Source organism: Osmerus eperlanus, chromosome 13 (assembly GCF_963692335.1).
Source record: "Osmerus eperlanus chromosome 13, fOsmEpe2.1, whole genome shotgun sequence".
NCBI lineage: Eukaryota > Metazoa > Chordata > Actinopteri > Osmeriformes > Osmeridae > Osmerus > Osmerus eperlanus.
Window position 1 is genome coordinate 13,428,164 of NC_085030.1, and position 16,911 is coordinate 13,445,074.

Sequence of the window (16,911 nt, forward strand, 5' to 3'; positions counted from 1 at the left end):
TCGTGCAGTAGACTCTTTCAAACATCGGTGGTCAAACAGGCATTGCAGAAGCCACTTCTAACACTAGATGGCGCTCCATTGCTTCAGTCCACCCCTCTAAGAAGCCAATCAATAACTCTCATCTGTGGGACATATCTGGCAGAGAAAACCGTCTTGGAGAACTGGAGGCAGAATAAAGCTATATCCAGTTATATCTACAACACATTCCATATCCTCACCTATATCTATATTCTACAGCGTGTACAGGTGATGAGAAAGAACAGGCCTGGGAAAAAGTACTATTTGGGAACATTTCAATTTAGACTCAAGAAAGCGAAACGTATTTGGGGGAATTTGAAATTGTGTTTTTGTAAAAAGGTTTAGCTTGGAGGCAACTTTTTCCTCATATTAACATGATCAAATGTTACACTGTTCTAAGCGCTACACCGGGCCCTTCAGAAACACCAGTATTAGTGTAGCGTTTAGGCCCACTGCCCAGAGAACTAGAATATATTTTTCCCCGTTTAGTTGTGAGGACGTTAACACAGCGGGACGCCAGGGGAAAGGTTGTTAATGACGATGTCTTCACCCTCTTCCTCATAGTCCTCTCCTCTCCAGCCCACGATGTGAAAGCACTCTCTCTCAGCCACACTGTCGAGAGAGCAGCAGGATACACGAGCTCTGGGCCAGGCTCGAAATGACTCCTGACAGAACGGATCAGGTTAAATAGAGGCCGGGGGAATGTAGGGACACTGTCTGCCAGCTCTGGTTAGGAGGGAGAGGAAAGAGGTCCTGAACTTCGGTGGTGGTGGTGGGAGTTCGTTTTGGTAGCGTGCTGCATCGTGGCTGCATGAGGAATCCAAACATTTACCCGTACACTCGTCCGTTTGGGACAAACGGCGCTGTGGAGCCCAGCACTCCAAACAAAGTGATCTGGTGTTGGACTGAGAACACGTCCTGGACACGCCTCCAAAGCAGCTTCTTTCCTCTTGTCAACGTTCAGAATAGAGCTCTCAGGCTGGGGGCCTTATCTGCACAGTAGAGGCCTGCATGTGACAGACAACTGCTAATTGGATCCCAGCAGATGAGATAGGTGTAATCTTCAGCGTGTGCGCGCTCCAAAGAGCTCCTCTCATGTACCCTACTGAGATAGAACCCTACCATTAGAATCCCACTGATATAGAGAGGAACTCTTCCTTTCCCAGACATTTCTCCTCCATCCATCGGTTCACTAATGTCTACCCACTGCATTGCTACCAGTAGTAAATAACAGTCACCTATGTGGAAACATCGGTAAAACTGTCTTTAAAAATGTCTTTAAATTTTTATTGTACAGTATTTTTGGGATTTTTTACTGCCGTATGCTTTCTAATGGACTGGAAAGTTGAACTGCAATGGATCTAGTCTGGTGCTGTGGTGTGGCGTCATGTCTGTGCTGAACTGCCCCCCTCTTCCCCCTCATACAAACACACACACACCAGCCTGTGCTACACATCCCACACCACAACCCAGCTTCCTCCCATTTGTACAAAACATGTTCCGCACAAACACAACATTTCCTGCTCTCGTCTCCTACAATCTGTTCCTCTTTCTTTCCTCCTCCTTCACCCCCTCCCACCTCTCTCCTCGGAGAGATACACTATCGTAGCGCACCCTTCTGCCTGTTCCGTTTGTTTTCAAAGTGTCACTCACAGAGATTGAGGGGTATCACCTTCCAGCTCTGTGCGTTCCAACGTAAACTTCCCTCTTTTAATTTTCGCCTTAACAGCCAAGCATATTGAGTCCAGAGAAAGTTGACACTCAGCTCACTGGCCCTCTGAGGGCTGGACGCAGGAACGTGATGACATTACACGAGGCGCCTCAGACACTTTAGCATTGATCAAATATAAACTGTTACCCCTCGGTCCCTTGCGACACCTTAACTACCACTAGACGTGGACAGAGTGCAATCTGACCTGAGAGAAAGAAAGTGTGTGTGTGGTGTGTGTGTGTGAGAGAGAGAGAGATAGGAGAGAGAGAGAGAGATAGGAGAGAGAGATAGGAGAGAGAGCGATAGGAGAGAGAGAGAGATAGGAGAGAGAGATAGGAGAGAGCCAGATAAAGACCAGAGAGGAGACAGATAAAGACAAGAGAGGAGACGGCTCAGATTAAAGAGACGAGAAGCTCTGCTCTCTGGGAGGCCTGAACAGAAGCCTTCCCCTTGTCCATTAATACAGTGATAGGAGCGACAGTTGGAACACAAGTAGGACATAAAGTAAGGATGTGATCAGACGGCCCTGCTATTGGGCCCCAAAACAGTCTGAAGAGCTGATAGAAAGTGCAGAGTAGGAAACAGAGGTTGAAGCTGCTCCATGGGTCAATGCACATTGTAGGGGAGGGAGGTTTCTGCCTTTACAGACAAAACAGCAGCCATGGGGCGCTCCGGATAAGTGTGTGTACCATGTAGCCCTGAGGCCCTACCGCAGCGGACTGGGTTCGAATCCGGCCCGGGCCCTTTGCTGCAGTCTTCCCCTCTCTCTCCTCGCCTTTTTTTTGGTCACACTTCACTTAATACTGTGCAATAAGGCATGAGAAATCCACCACCCAGAAAAATATATCGAAAGCAAAACAGCACCTATGGATTGATCGATGTGCATATTTGAAAACCACGCACGCGTGTGTGTCTGTGTGTGTGTGTGTCTAGGCACAGCGATTTCCGTTCCTCCTGTGGTGGTTCTCCCCCACCTTATTCCTGTTCTGTACACCCTGGAACATTAAAGAGAAGGTGCAGACAGCGGTCAGTCTTCACTGCCGAGGTGACCTCATCCACGATGACGTCATCCAGCAGGTTGATTTATTAAGGCGCTCCGATGAGGACCTATTACAATAAACACTCACACCCTCTCTCAGTGTGGAGATATGGTCCCCTAAGGGCTCCAGCCAGAGGCTGGAGGGCCAGAGGAACGAGGGATGGAGGGAAGAGGGAAACGAGAGGAAGGGTGGAACCAAACTAAAGTGTGTGGAGTGTCAAGAGTGAATCCTTTACTTCCACATCAGCTCTGCTCCACCATGATGTTTATGTCACATGTTTAGGTACAGTTTAGTGCACCTCTATGGTGCACTAAACTCAGTGATATCCCTGTCTCCTACCACACTGGGGAAACTCCGTCCTGAGACCTTCAGCCAGCTAGCCTGGCATCGATACCCAAGCCGTTAACTGAGACGTCAGGACTCACTACCAGGGCTCGCAACTACCTTTTTGCTTAACTGTCCCAGTACCGTTCGAATCGCAAAATTAACTGTAAAAAAATTATTTTCTGCCAAAAGTTTTGAAAGGTTAAATAAATATTTTCTACAAAAAGTTTTGAAAATAGTTTTGAAAGGTCTGAAAAAGATTTGATAAAAAGTTTTGAAAGGTCTGAAAAAGATTTGATAAAAAGTTTTGAAAGGTTGAAAAAATATGTGAGATTTTTTTCTCCAAAAATAGGTTTTCATCATTGATGAGTACTTGATGGGGTCTCTACTAAACTCTACTGTACTCTATTTTACTCTGCTCTACTTTTAAAAAAAAGTTTCGAAAGGTTGAAAAAAAGTTTGCGCAAAAATTATATATATATATATATATACATATATAAGAAAAGTTTTTTTTTTTTTTTTCTACAAAAAGTAAATTGTTCATAGTTTATGGAATTAAGCTCGAGCTAAATGTGATGATAGGTTTCACCTGCCTTGTGTTTAAACGTGTTGAACCACTGGTGTGTGCATTTGATATTGTTATGGTCTATCGTCCTGCAGTCTTCCCAAAGTCTGTGTTGAACTGTCCCAGACATCATAATTTGGAGCCCTGCTCTATACACTGTCTCATCTTCAGTAGTGCAGGATCAGAGAATGGTTATGGAAGGGTTGGAGACTTTTAGGTAATGTTACAGTAATGTTAGTACAAGTGTCGCAGTAAGAGTTATTTCGTTTTTTTCTTTTCTTTTCCATTGTGCAATTTTACACTGGTGGGATATGTAGGTCAGGTGTGTGTGTGTGCACTTCCATGTATATGGAGGTCTGAGGTCTGTGTGTGTGTGTGTGTGTGTGTGTGTATGGAGGTCTGGGGTATTGCACAGACAAGTATGGGGGGTCTATGGCTTGGCCAAATGGATTGTAACGTTTTTATATAAGCTTTCTCACAGCGCTGGTGAGTCAATATTTGAATGAAGTTAAACATGCCTCAGGGGTCAGATCAGAACCTGTGGAGCATAGGGCTGTGATTAGCCTGCTGTGGGAATAAACCTGCATCTGTCTAAAGAACAGACCTGTCTAAAGAACAGACCTGCTCTACTGCCAAAGTAGGGGTAGTACAAGGAGCAGCAGAAGACAACCAGTTAGGAAAATGACATCTGTGAATTGTGGTCCCCAGAGACAGTAAATGTCCACCATGCCACGGCAGATGAAACACATCAAGATTCCTCTCCCTGCACTGAGCACGCTCTGTGGCGATGGATGAAAGGTTGTCAGGACAACAGCCACTGGGCCCTGCTGCTGAGCTGGGTCTGAATCTTCCCTCCTCAGTGGGGGGTCGTCACACACACACACACACACACACGTAAAAACAGAAACACACCCGCTCACACGCTCAAACACACACACCTTTATCCAATTCCTCTCCCGCTTGCAACACAGATGCAACGCACTCTCACACAAACATTCAAAGACACGTCTAATGTATAGTCTCGCAACACACACTCACACAAACGTACACACACACACACACACAGAGTCCTGCACCGCATTAGCCTCTCCACAACAGAACCACTCCACACACATGGTTCCACCTCGCTCACCACAGGGGGATTCCCCAGTCTCACACTAGCAGGACTCAACATGGCCGCCAGCTGCCTTCCAGTTCACAGGCCCTCCTGGTCTAGCATGACAGCAAAACGCTGGAACCGCTTGCACAGAGCGCAGAGCGGAGCCAGATAGACAAAGAGAGAGGAGGCTGTGGTTTTATTTCACGTGCTTATCAAGCCCCCTCAAAACGACATACAATCATCAGACCAACCGTTCACTCACAGCAGACCACAACAACAATCTCTAATCACTCTGCGGGTTCCGTCGACTCCTGAACTTCATCTGTCACGCTACAACCCCCTTTTTGTGCTTAGCTCCACTTCTCTGTGCTCCTACCTCCTTGTGTGTGCTGCCTCTATCAAGGGTAACCACTTCTCCTCCACAGAGATGGGCGAGAAGAACCTTTGGCAATTCTTTCGATGTTGGTTCTGGGTAGATTAGGCCTCAGCCGGGCATTGATAAAACTGGAACATTTCTGCGTGTCTTTTTTGTGCAAAATATAATGAGTGCTGTTTTGTCTACTTTCATTTTAGCTGAGGCATCATTTACAAGCCTCAAGCCTGGCAAAAGCATGATCTGAAAGTGGACCAATTGTTGCAGAAACATGCCCGCTTATTCCAGTAAAACCCCGATAATTTTCTTGCACCAACATAATTTAGCAATACTCAGAATTGGATCCCAGTGTTTTACGAAACATGTCCCCACATGTACCACATGTTCTGCCTCCAGAGCATCTCACAGGATCAGGCAAGGCTACCTCGTGGGTTTGATTCCAAACCAACACTACACATATCTTTGGTTGGTGATTGTCCATCTGAAAGAGGAGACTCAAATCCTCTGTTGAGCCCCTAGAACAGTGTAGCCTTGGCCAAGTTGGCCAAGTTGAGTATACTGTCATTAAAACGGCTCGTTGCATTTCCATTTAGGCCAAGACAAATATTCTATCAGACTCCAGAGTCCAGTAGCCATGGCAGGGGAGAGATAGCCCTGAGGTCAGCTCCCTGAGGTAACACGTAGATAGGCTTTAGCTCCGAGGGCTGAACCAGTCTGTGGTTCTCAACCAACTCACCATTGAACCCAGTGGTCCAAGTTCACAGTTGCATTTAAACTCTCCCTAACAGATGAGAAGATATTGAGGAACGAGGCAATCCATCTCTCGTCACCTAACCAACATGGTCACCCGGAGACAGAGGTCTGTTAGCAGGCAGAGAAGACGCCGGACCAGAGAGACAGAGAGGAGCCGTGGGGGGGGGGGGCACTTGTCCCCCAACCCAAGAAAAAAACCAGGTTGTTTTCTTTCTCTGCTCCTGCTGCTTCCTCTGACCACAACTCTGCTAACTCATGTCGATTTCAGCCAAGAGGATTTCAGCAAACCACTTTTATACACTAGGAACTTCTTGACCAATACAGCTACTGCAGTTAATTCCCACAAAAAAACCATTGCCAATATATACAGTAGAGTGATGGGAATTATTATAAAGTTTGTGAAAAACCTGAGAAAGTCTGTCATCTCTTGTAAGTGGAATATCAGAGAGTTTTGTGATGCATATTGCAACTTTTTAGATTCTACTTTTAATCTGATAATCTGGCAAAGGAGTGCCAATCCTAACATGTCTTTTTCTTCTTCTAATCAACATCAAATCAGTTCAAACTGGTTCCAGTAAGTCACACGCTATCTAAAACAGTCCACTCCTACCTTGAAATCACCACAACATGGCCTCCTTATATGTATTGTGGAGCCAAACCAACTACCAATAAACCCAAAGCTGTTTCCAGTTTTCAAACACTCCTGAATTTGGGCTTTCAACAGAGGGGAAATCTGAAGCAGCTGATGTTTATAAATAAATATACACACCAGAAAAATCTATCCCCAATTTTTATGATTTCTTTATGTGGCTTGTTTTTCTTCTATTTACTCCTTCTATTCCTATCTTTTATACGTACGCACACATTGATAGGGTTGCATTTTATGATGGGGCCAGCTAGTAATTTGGGTGCTTAGAGAGAATAATGAGGGTAGAAATTGAACAAAATGAGATATAAATGGTATACGTGAACCCCGCCAGCCCTCCTCCCCGTGTCTCCGCTGCTGAGGGAAGTCCCAAGCCAATGAATGTGTGTGGGATTCATTTCTTCAGACAAATTGATAGAACAACAACATTGGAAGTAATGGCGTTCCTTAAATGGTCTTGCTGGGGCCTCTAAAGACCACGTCCATGTGGGCTTAAACACCGTCTCTTGAACACCAATAAAAACGACGACATCTATGCATAATAATCTTGGAGCCACACCAGAGATTTTCAAGACCCGAATGTGAACAAAAAGCCTTTTGTCGCCATCCAGGGAAAGACAGATTCACGTGTGCACTAAAACAGAATGACAACAAAATCCATGATGCATCTACTGTATCCTAACATCAAAAAGGCGCCTTCTCTTCCTGTTCATGCAGCGTGCAGACCTTTAGAAGCAGGCAGGGGCTTGGCCACCACGGCTGAGGTAACTGCCGTTTTCCTGAGCAGGGAGTCTGCCTAGAGTACTGTATGTACAGTGTACGAGAAGTATAAGGCCATCTTCCTTTGTAGATGGCATCGGACAAGAATCTGCAAGAAAGTGCCTTTGAAGCGATGGATGAGAAAAAAACAAAACATTGAGTGACATTACAGTGGCAGGGGATAGTTAGGAGTCTGTGAGGGTCCTTTCCCGGAGTCCCAGCTCATCTGGGGCCAATGTTCAAGGGGCTAACATGCTAACAGGAGGAGTTAGGGGTTCTCTGTGGATTGTTCCAAGATGTAGGCGCGCAGTGTTCAGAAGCTAACCAGAGGGGTGAGGGCTGCCTGGCATGAACGTTTCGGACATGTCTGATTCGTTAAAGATTGATGGGTTTGTGTGGGGTGTGTACTGCGAGAGAAAGGTGTGTGTGTGTGCGTGTGTGTGCAACTCTACATGGAAGGGGCTCAGATAACAGTGGCTTGCACTGGTCCACTTACAGTACTGCTACCAGTAAGCGTCATTTCAAGGACTTCTAACACATAATGTTCTCTAATGGGTCCTCTCCTCTTTCTCTACTTCATCATCTGTTGAAAGTTTGTGTGGCGGTGGGGGGTGGGGTGGGGTGGTGGTGGTCTTCAGGCTCCTGTTGAGTAGACCCTTCTTCTTGAAGTTGTCTAAGTAGGTTTAGCCCTCTCAGGCAGTGGCGGAGCCAGGGAATTTCCATTGGGGTGGCCAGGATGGGGCCAGTGATAATTTTTGGGTGGCAAGCATGTGTCTCACCAGGCGATGCAGAGCTATTTTAGACACATATAGGAAACATCTCAACATTATTCGGAATTCAGGTGAAAAAAAAGAATACACTTATTCTGTATTCATACTTGCACTTTCAACCTGACCTGTATATGAATAGACACACTTTAAGCCAATTGTAAATAAGATAACATCATATCAAGCTGTACTATATGTGAGTCTCTATACTGTATACCTGGAGGTCCATTTAAGTTGCTGCTCTCTGGGGGCTCCTCATCCTCACTCTCTGCCTGTTTTTTCTCCATCTCATCCTCATTCTTTGCCTTAGCTGTCTTCTTTCCACTTGCCCTGAAGAAGGACGCTATGTCTGCCTTCTTCCTCTTCATTATTTTTCCCTCTTTAATGACACCTATCCAAAATGCATACTGTATATACCTGACACAATCATAACACGTTCTGGCAACGTAGTTATCAAATACAGCATAGCATATAGCAATTTTAACAGTTTACTATGTTCTCCTCCGATCTAGCTTGCTTCTAAACTTCGCAAAATAGATAGTCATGGGTGGGATAGTCACAGTTATTAGAAGACAAAAACAACATCCATTATGATATCATACCTTTCTGTTTTGCGTTTCTTCACTTAGCCGCAGGTGCCGGTCGAAGCGTCAGGTGGTAACAGGCATTCTCAGGCCATGCTTGAGCCGTTTAATTCAAATACAGGATGTGTGCGCGCTGCGCGTGGCTAAAGGGTCCGACAGTGTACTAGCGGTGCGAGAAAGGTTCCGCATTTTTCCACAGCCGTCAAAACTTTTAACCGCTCTGATGTGGTGCTTGGGGTGGCCAATGGGGTGGCCGAGATTCTACGGGGGGTGGCCGTGGCCACCCCCGGCCACCCCCTGGCTCCGCCATTGCTCTCAGGACTCCCAACGCGAAAACCCTTTCTCCTTCCACCTCGCAACCGGTTTCTAACAGAGCCTTATCATTAAGGACATTTGATCTCTTGCCAGATCATTATTATGAGTAAGAATGATGTTCTTAATGGACTTGCCTGGATAAATAAAGGTTAGCCAATATAGTTCTGATGCTCTCCATCTCCACAGAAATATCGAAGAAATTGTCATTTCAGAAATACTGTGGTGGATTAAAAGAAACAAATGATTTGAGCTTGTCTTCAGAGTGGAATTTAAAGTGCTCACCTTGATTAAATATGCTAAGCTTCCATATCCTGTCTGTCTTTTAGTTTAAGCAGTTGGTTTTACCATCAACTAGTAAAGCAACAAAGCCAAAAGGAGACAGAGACTTCACTTGACTGACTGTGAGAACACCCTCTAGGTCTAATGGTGTCTGGTAGATGGCTGGTTCAGAAACCATGGAAACAAGGTTTGATCCTCACTACACAACGATCAACAGAAAGCTGGCTTAACAATTACAAATATTTAAAAATCACTTCTAGTTAGCATCTTCTCCTCCAAAATCCTATAAAACCAACTGGTTTTATTTTTGCATCAGCCTTTTTGTCCAATATCTCAGTCACAGAGGGCTATAAATATATATAGCACTGAAAGCTAAAGTGTTTCCATACTGAACTATATACTTCCAAATCAGGCAAGACAGCTGCCAATGTTTGATGTTGTTTCAAAGGGCCCTGCATCGCCATCCCAATGAGTCAGATAAAAAAGATGTAAGATATAATCAGACATGGTAATCAGACTGAGCATAGACTATGTCTTTCTCTGCATGAGTGTACCATGTTCTGATTATGGCCCTACATATCTTCAGTGTGCAGTGTGTGCCTAGAAACAACTGTGGTAGTCTGTCTGTGTTTGTACGTGTGTGTGTGTTGTATTCCACAGATATTCTCTGTAGCCCTGACTATTAACAGCATGTAAAGCTAGGCCTGTTCTGATAACATTATCTTCGACAGGCTCACCTGATTAGCCAATCACCCTGTCATTCTCACCCTGTGACACTGGGTTGCTATTTTATGGGAAAGAACAAGCAGGCCTGGAACTGCAGGAGCACACACACACACACACACACACCCCAGTCATTCCCCCACCCTCAGAGGTTCAGCCATTAAGCTGTTTGGATGTGGGGATCCACTTACACCCCCCCAATCCCCCTCCCCCCCTCCCACACTCACGCTGTCAGCCTCGCATGTCAGTCCTGTCATTTGAAGCCTCCTTCCAACCTGCCTTCTCTCGCATGAATAACTACTGCTGGGTAAACACCTATAAGTGATGCGCAGATGTGAATAACACACACAGGTCAACTCCCCCCCCCCACACACACACACACTTAAGAACACACACACACACACACACACTCACTCACTTAGGAATGCACAAACACACACCGGCATAGACACACACAGGCTTTAGACTGGCAGGAAACCTAAATCCAGACCAGCAGCAACCTGGTCTCATGCCATGCCTAGAGTCAAGGCTTCCATTCTGCACTGCTGCCCTCATAATGGCTGAGGCCAACACAACACAAAAGACCAGGTGCTTAGAGGTGTGTGCGTGTGTGTGTGTGTGTGTGTGTTAGAGCTGTCCATGCTAGCTAGTTTGTTTGGATACACTGGTGTGTTTGGCTGAGGGGTTTATGACCTGGAAATGTACTTCACGGCTAAGACAAGAATTCAACCATGCCTGGCCGTGTACAAACCTTACAATGTCTGCAGTAGATTCAATATGCTGCTTAGCTTCAATGTGTTTTGCAGTGAAAACAAGACTGTTGTCAACGACAGCAGTGTATGGAACTGGGACACGGCAATGCTGCATCAGCAGTCGGGATCATCCTTATTTTCAGGGTTACCGTTGTCAGTTTAATAATGGGGAGAGCTTTTTTTCTGTTCTAGAGAGAACTGCAAATCCTCCACTGTGGCTGACAGTTGCTTCTACAACAGCACAGGAGTGTGGGACCGCTGCTTGCAAGATAACCAGTTCTGTTTGGGAGTTTGCTTCTTGTCCATTTCAGACAATCCTTCCATTTGGGTTAGGGTTAGGGTTATGTCATTGACTTCTGTCTAGTCCGAGCAGACTTAACACACTTCCTAGTGGCCACTTGACGTTGTGGTCAATTATTACCATGGTCCATCAGCCCAGCCGGTTGCCTGCTACTTGACACGAGACGCCCCAAGTGGGACTCACACACACACACAGTTATCCACGAGAGCAAACAGGGTTAAAGAAAGAGGAAGTGAAAGCTCACCCTGGCCTGCCTCCAAAAGATGCTATCAGTCAGGTGAGTGAAACAGGCCCACCTAACCAAACTATACAAGAAGACTTTTGTAAACACAAAAGGCACACAGCTCGTCTCGTCCTCTCCTCTACCTCCCCCCAGTCCCCCATCCCCCCAGTCGGAGCCCTTTGTGGTGGTGGAAGAAGAGTAAAAGTTGTTTACATTCCCGGTGCCTGGCAGGTTTCTCTGTGGTTGTCTGAGGTAGAGGTGGAGGCGCCTGGCCCCTCCCCATGTGAGCCCCCCCCCCTCCAATACCCACAGCCAGGGCTCCAGGGAGGACAGATCAACAGTGGAAGTCTTCTATCTACCTGGGAGCTGAATGGACAAGCCAGGCTGGTTCTACTTGAGGAGGGGAGAAAGGCTGGAGCTATGAAGATATCTGTTGTTCTAACCTGCAGACTGTAAAGCGCTGACGGCATCTGGAGAAGATCAGTGAGATGAGCTTGTGTGTGTGTGCGTGTGTGCGTATTTGTTTGTATGGGGGATTGGAGTGTGGTACTGTGAGTGTGTGTGATGGTTAACGAGACCTACAGCTGTGAACTCGTTTGGGCCCCCGCGTCTGGACACGTCACACTGAGAGCAAGACTTCCTCCTTGGAGGGGTCTCCCAGAGGGGCCGTCAGGGGCCGAGCCCCCCGCTCTGCTCTCTGAGCAGGGCCCAACAGGAAGTAGAAAAAAACAGCTGTGCTTCCTCTAGGCCACGTGGCAACATAATCACCGTGGCTACGCGACCTTGGCGTAACAACGGACAAGCGTGCTTGGTGGTTAGGGGGGGCTCACGAGCAGAACGAGAGAGGAGAGGAGAGAAATGGAGACCGGGGAGGAAGAGAAAGACGACGAGAGAGGAGGAGAACGAGGGAGAAGGAGAGCGAAAAAAAGAGAGGAAAAAGGGAAGGGGTGTTACCTGAACTAAAGCTACGCCTCAAGGAACCATGCTCGAAACCAAAGCCTAATTAAATCCAATCATCGATCGGCTGATCCTCTGAACAAATGAGTCGACCGCACGAACCTGTCCACCTCCGCGGCTGCCAGAGCGTCTCCATTTGCCAGAACTGTCTGCGCCAGCAGTCAAGCTAACTGATTGGGAGTGTGTGTGCGTGGGTGTGTTTGTGTGTGGAGTTGCAACACACAGAAAGGGGTTCTAAACATGCAGTGGGTCGCCTCTCTGTCCCTGGCAGATGTGCTTGAGATCACACCCAGTTGTTTGTGTGTTGATGTTGGAAGCGGGTGTGTGTGAGAGCATCGTGTTTTCGTCACAGACTAGGGGAAAGGGGGTCTAGACTCCATGTCTCCGTGTTATCCAGGAATACTGCAGTTTTAACCTATAGTAGTCATTTCCCCCCCTAGTACAATAAGAAGCACTGGTGACATATAACACAACATTCACTGACAAACACACACACAAACACCCGTCAGTTTCTCTTAAACAGCTGTGGTTACGAGCCACGCTAAGAGCCGTGTTCATTAGCGCTGAGCTCACCCACACACACATCTTGGCAGGGTGTTTTTCAAGGGATTCTTTTCGAAGTATGATCCATGCGGAAAACACGCAGGTTGTTTTTTTTTATGACAAAGGGATATTAAGAAGAGACAGAGAGAGGGGCCTTCACAGTCAGAAGAACATCCAAGCAATGCAGAGCCTTGTGAAGACGGGTTCTCCCTCAACATGCTTACTAAGTCCAAGATCTGCCTTCATTTCCAGTCACGTTTACAGAGGAGTTCCACTGAGCCTAAAGCCATGTGGCTGTGTGACTTTCCACCGGTTTCCACGCAGTTCCATCCCCCAGTCCCCCTCTCCCTGTCCCCCCTGTCCCCCAGAGGGACGTTCTTGGATCAGCAGTAAGAAATAGAGAGAGAGAAAAGGAGGAGGGAGGGAGGTCTTTCTACGACGAGGGTTGTTGTTGACATTACCCCGCTAACTGAATCTGACATACACCTGCAGCAATTAAGATGCAAGGAAGCGGTTCATGCCAGAGTGAGAGCACTTGTTGGAGCAGCTCAGGGATGCCAAACAACGTTGTGGATGATGAGATGGAAGGCAGGGGAGCGTCTTATTAGAACCAGGGCCATGGACACAACAGGCTGGGATGTGGGACGTTCTGCCCAGTTTCACATCATCTCTGTGTCTGTCACTGGATAGTTTCAGACTGATTCAATCATCATGCTTTTCATTTCAGTCTGATAAAAGAAAAGTTCCAGATCCCAGGAACTAGAAATCTCTCTCTCCCTGTCTCTGCCTGTCTCTCTCTCCCTGTCTCTGCCTGTCTCTCTCTCCCTCTCTCTCTCTTTCCCTTTCTCCCTCTCTCTGCCTGTCTCTCTCTCTTTCCCTTTCTCCCTCTCTCTGCCTGTCTCTCTCTCTTTCCCTTTCTCCCTCTCTGCCTGTCTCTCTCTCTCTTTCCCCATCTCTCTCTGTCTGCCTGTCCCTCTCTCTCTCTCTCTCCCGCCCTTATGTCTTTCATAAAATGTTACAAGACATCTTAGACTGTTTTGGGCATCTTGGGTTACACAGAACAGCCTTCTCAAAAGAAGAAGCAGGTGGAGGGGAAATTAGGAAGATAAAGAGGGAGGACATGGTACCAAAAACAAAAGGCTGCACACCGAAGAGCCGGCACCGTTACCACCTATCCAAACACACAGCCAAGTCATGAAACACATGTACAGCAGCCTCCCTGCGGCGCTGTGTGATTGCAACTGTCAAGTCAATCTAATAATCAAGAAAGGGGGGGGGGGGGGGGAAACTACCGTAGGACATGTCATGTAAATCTGCTGGGCCAGAGTTTTACAGTTCCCCAGATCAGGTCGACATGGAGAAACACCAAGGCCCGCACTCAAGCGCATCGGACCTGAAACTGGGAGGCATGCGGAGGTTGATGCTGATGCTGTGACAGCCATGCTTCTGCACCTGTGAAAGCCATCACTGGCTGCAGCACAGCACGTAGCCCCCTGGTGGATAGGAGCAAGCACAACACGATGGGTCAGGACGGCGTGAAGGACATGACCGGGAGCAGAGGGAGGAGTTGCAGCTCTACAGAGAGGATACGAAGATTGAAAAATGGAATTTGTCAAAGCTTCAGTAAGTATGAACACAGCTCTAAAATTCGACTGTTCCACTACCGAAGGTTGTATTAAGTCTGGCTCCCCTGTATGTCCCGGTATGGCCTTGGCCTTTCCCCTAACCCTCCCCCCCCCCCCCGCCCCGGGCCCTCCCTGGCCCACCCTGTGGGCTGTTTGGCCTTGACAGCCTGATGAACACGTCTCTCTTGTCCGACTGGCCAATTGAACACGTCTGTTTCCCATCAGCCCCCACTGTCCCTGCGGACCCTCTCATCTTGACCTCTCTGACACCTCTGGAGGTGTGTGTGTGTCTGTGTGACTGTGTGTGTGTGTGTGTGTGTGTGTGTGTGTGTGTGTGGGTGTGTGTGTGTGTGTGTGGAGTTTGGGTGTGCAGGAACCACCAAATGATCCTCATCGGTATATGTGACAGAAGCATGGAGTAAGGAGCCCTGGGCAGGAAGTCACGAAAATAGTGGAGTAATTTCTCAGTCCTCTTCCTTCCATCTCCCTCTCGCTTTCTTTTCTAACTGATGTCTCTCACTTCTTCTTCGTACCTTGCCTATCTTCATGCCTGACCATTACCATCATAATCACCACGGCATTTCATCCCTCAGCAACAATTAGTCTGAGGATTGCAAGCCGGGGAGCTAAAACATGATTGATTCAACATTTACATGCAGACTCAGTTGCTGGTGGACTGCAGGAATGATTTTGTCAGAGCGTTCACAGTCTGCTAGTTATCAACCGCAAAACAATGGCTGCATAGCGCACGGAGATAATATTATCTTCAAATAAAATAAATAAACATACTGTTTAAATATGCCATTTAGCTTTGTACACAAACGTAGCCAATGAAACTCGGCTTCAGTAATCACTATGCTCCGTGTGTGTTCATGCATGAGACAAAATCTTGTGTTGTCGTCATTTTGCGTTCTGGTTTTCACCCCGTTGAAGGAGAGGGGAGTGAGGTGAAAATATATCCCAGCCTCCCTGTCCCCTCCCTGGGGCTGGCTCATCAGACTGCCCCCCTGTTGGACCATAACACAAAAGGCTCCACATCTCCTGTAGCAGACTGGAAAGGGGAGGTGGTGAAGTGAGGTGGGGGTGGCTCAGAGTGGTGACAATGTATATCCTAACGTAATTAATACTCTGTTCCATATGTTTGCTTTTCCATGGGCGGTGTGGTGTGGGGTGGGGCTGGAGGGATTTATTCAGGGCGTGTGTGTGTGTGTGGAGGGGGGTTGGGGGGTCAGCAAGGGGCACCAGGGACATCTGCGAGCCATTAGCCTGCCAAAAAACTCCCCACCAGTCAGGGCTGATTAAGGTGCGGCAGGTAATTAGGTTGCCGGAAGGCAATTAAGGTTGGATGTGCTGGGGTGCTGGTTTCCCTCATCCTGGGACGGGCTGGGCCCAGGAGACAGGTACGGGCCCAGGAGACAGGGGCTTGGTACCAACACATCGCCTCACACTGCTGGGCCACTGCCGAGGATAATGAGGCAGTGATGATAATACTGATGATGATAATAATGTACAAAGTGCAGTGATAAAGATAGTGAATTCGCCAGAGGCGCCGGGGCAGGGGGGGCGGGGGGACGGGGGGCATTCGTGTGGCACTGAGGTGCCCAACGAGATCACATGTGAGAGCGGTTAGAGAGGACGGCAGTCTGCGTGATCATAGTGGCTTTGACGCGGGCAGTCTATAATGGGTGTTAACTCCAACTCCCAGAAGACTTTGCTGCAACTCCGTCTACGGCGGCCTGGACCAATAGCCAAACGGTAAACGAAAAAAGAAAAACTGACGATGAGAACAACAGCAGGGAGAACAGAAGCGAGAAGGAGGAAGAAACGACTCTGACCTGAGTTTAATAGCTTCCAGCGGTGAATTATCAGGCCTCTATTAGCCCCTGGCCATGTGTGAAGGGGCTAAGGAAAGCAATGACAAACACACACACACACACACACGCACAGTACAGTGAAACAATACAGTAGAGTGCTGTGGTAACCAGATGTGCTAGGGTAAGGCTAAAAGGGTAGGAGGAGAGGTGGAGTACTAAACGAATGGCTGCTCATGTGCTGAACCCCCAGAGCGCAGTATGCGGTGGTGTCAGCCAGCACCAGTTGTGATTCGGAACGCAAGACGCCGGAGCTTGTGTGGGCGCACACACGTGTGGGTGTCCTCCTGGAAACCTACAGCAGCGTATAGTAGGAATAAAGCTCCACAGGGAGGGATAAACGTCTTTGAATTGAATTGAGAGAGAGAGAGAGAGAGAGAGAGAGAGAGAAAGAGAGAGAGAGAGAGAGAGAGAGAGAGAGAGAGAGAGAGAGAGAGAGAGAGAGAGAGAGAGAGAGAGAGAGAGAGAGGGGGGGGGGGCAGAGAACAGGAGAGAAAGAGAGAGATTGAGAGAGAGAGAGAGAGAGAAGGAGAGAGAGAGGAGAGAAAGAAAGAACGTTTTGACGTGCAGCCATGGCTTCATCAGTGTGAACCGAAGGGACCTGTTCTGGGAACACGGCGTGGCGGCGGGGACAGGAAGTACAGGCAGCTCGGGACGGGGCGCTTGTTGATGGACAGGAAGTA

The 16,911-nt window shown here is 47.7% G+C and overlaps 2 protein-coding genes across 2 annotated transcripts in view; both read right to left on the bottom strand.

Moving 5' to 3' along the window:
* slit3 (slit homolog 3 (Drosophila)) overlaps window positions 1-16,911 on the bottom strand; it is a 136,232-nt gene that overhangs the window by 70,768 nt on the left and 48,553 nt on the right. The window lies entirely within an intron of this gene.
* The window catches only part of LOC134032052 (rod cGMP-specific 3',5'-cyclic phosphodiesterase subunit alpha-like), a 154,802-nt gene continuing 145,855 nt past the window's right edge, over window positions 7,965-16,911 (bottom strand). The window contains exon 24 of the transcript XR_009931979.1: window positions 7,965-7,975. The gene's annotated coding sequence lies outside the window, so the exon portion shown is untranslated. The remainder of the gene's footprint in view (window positions 7,976-16,911) is intronic.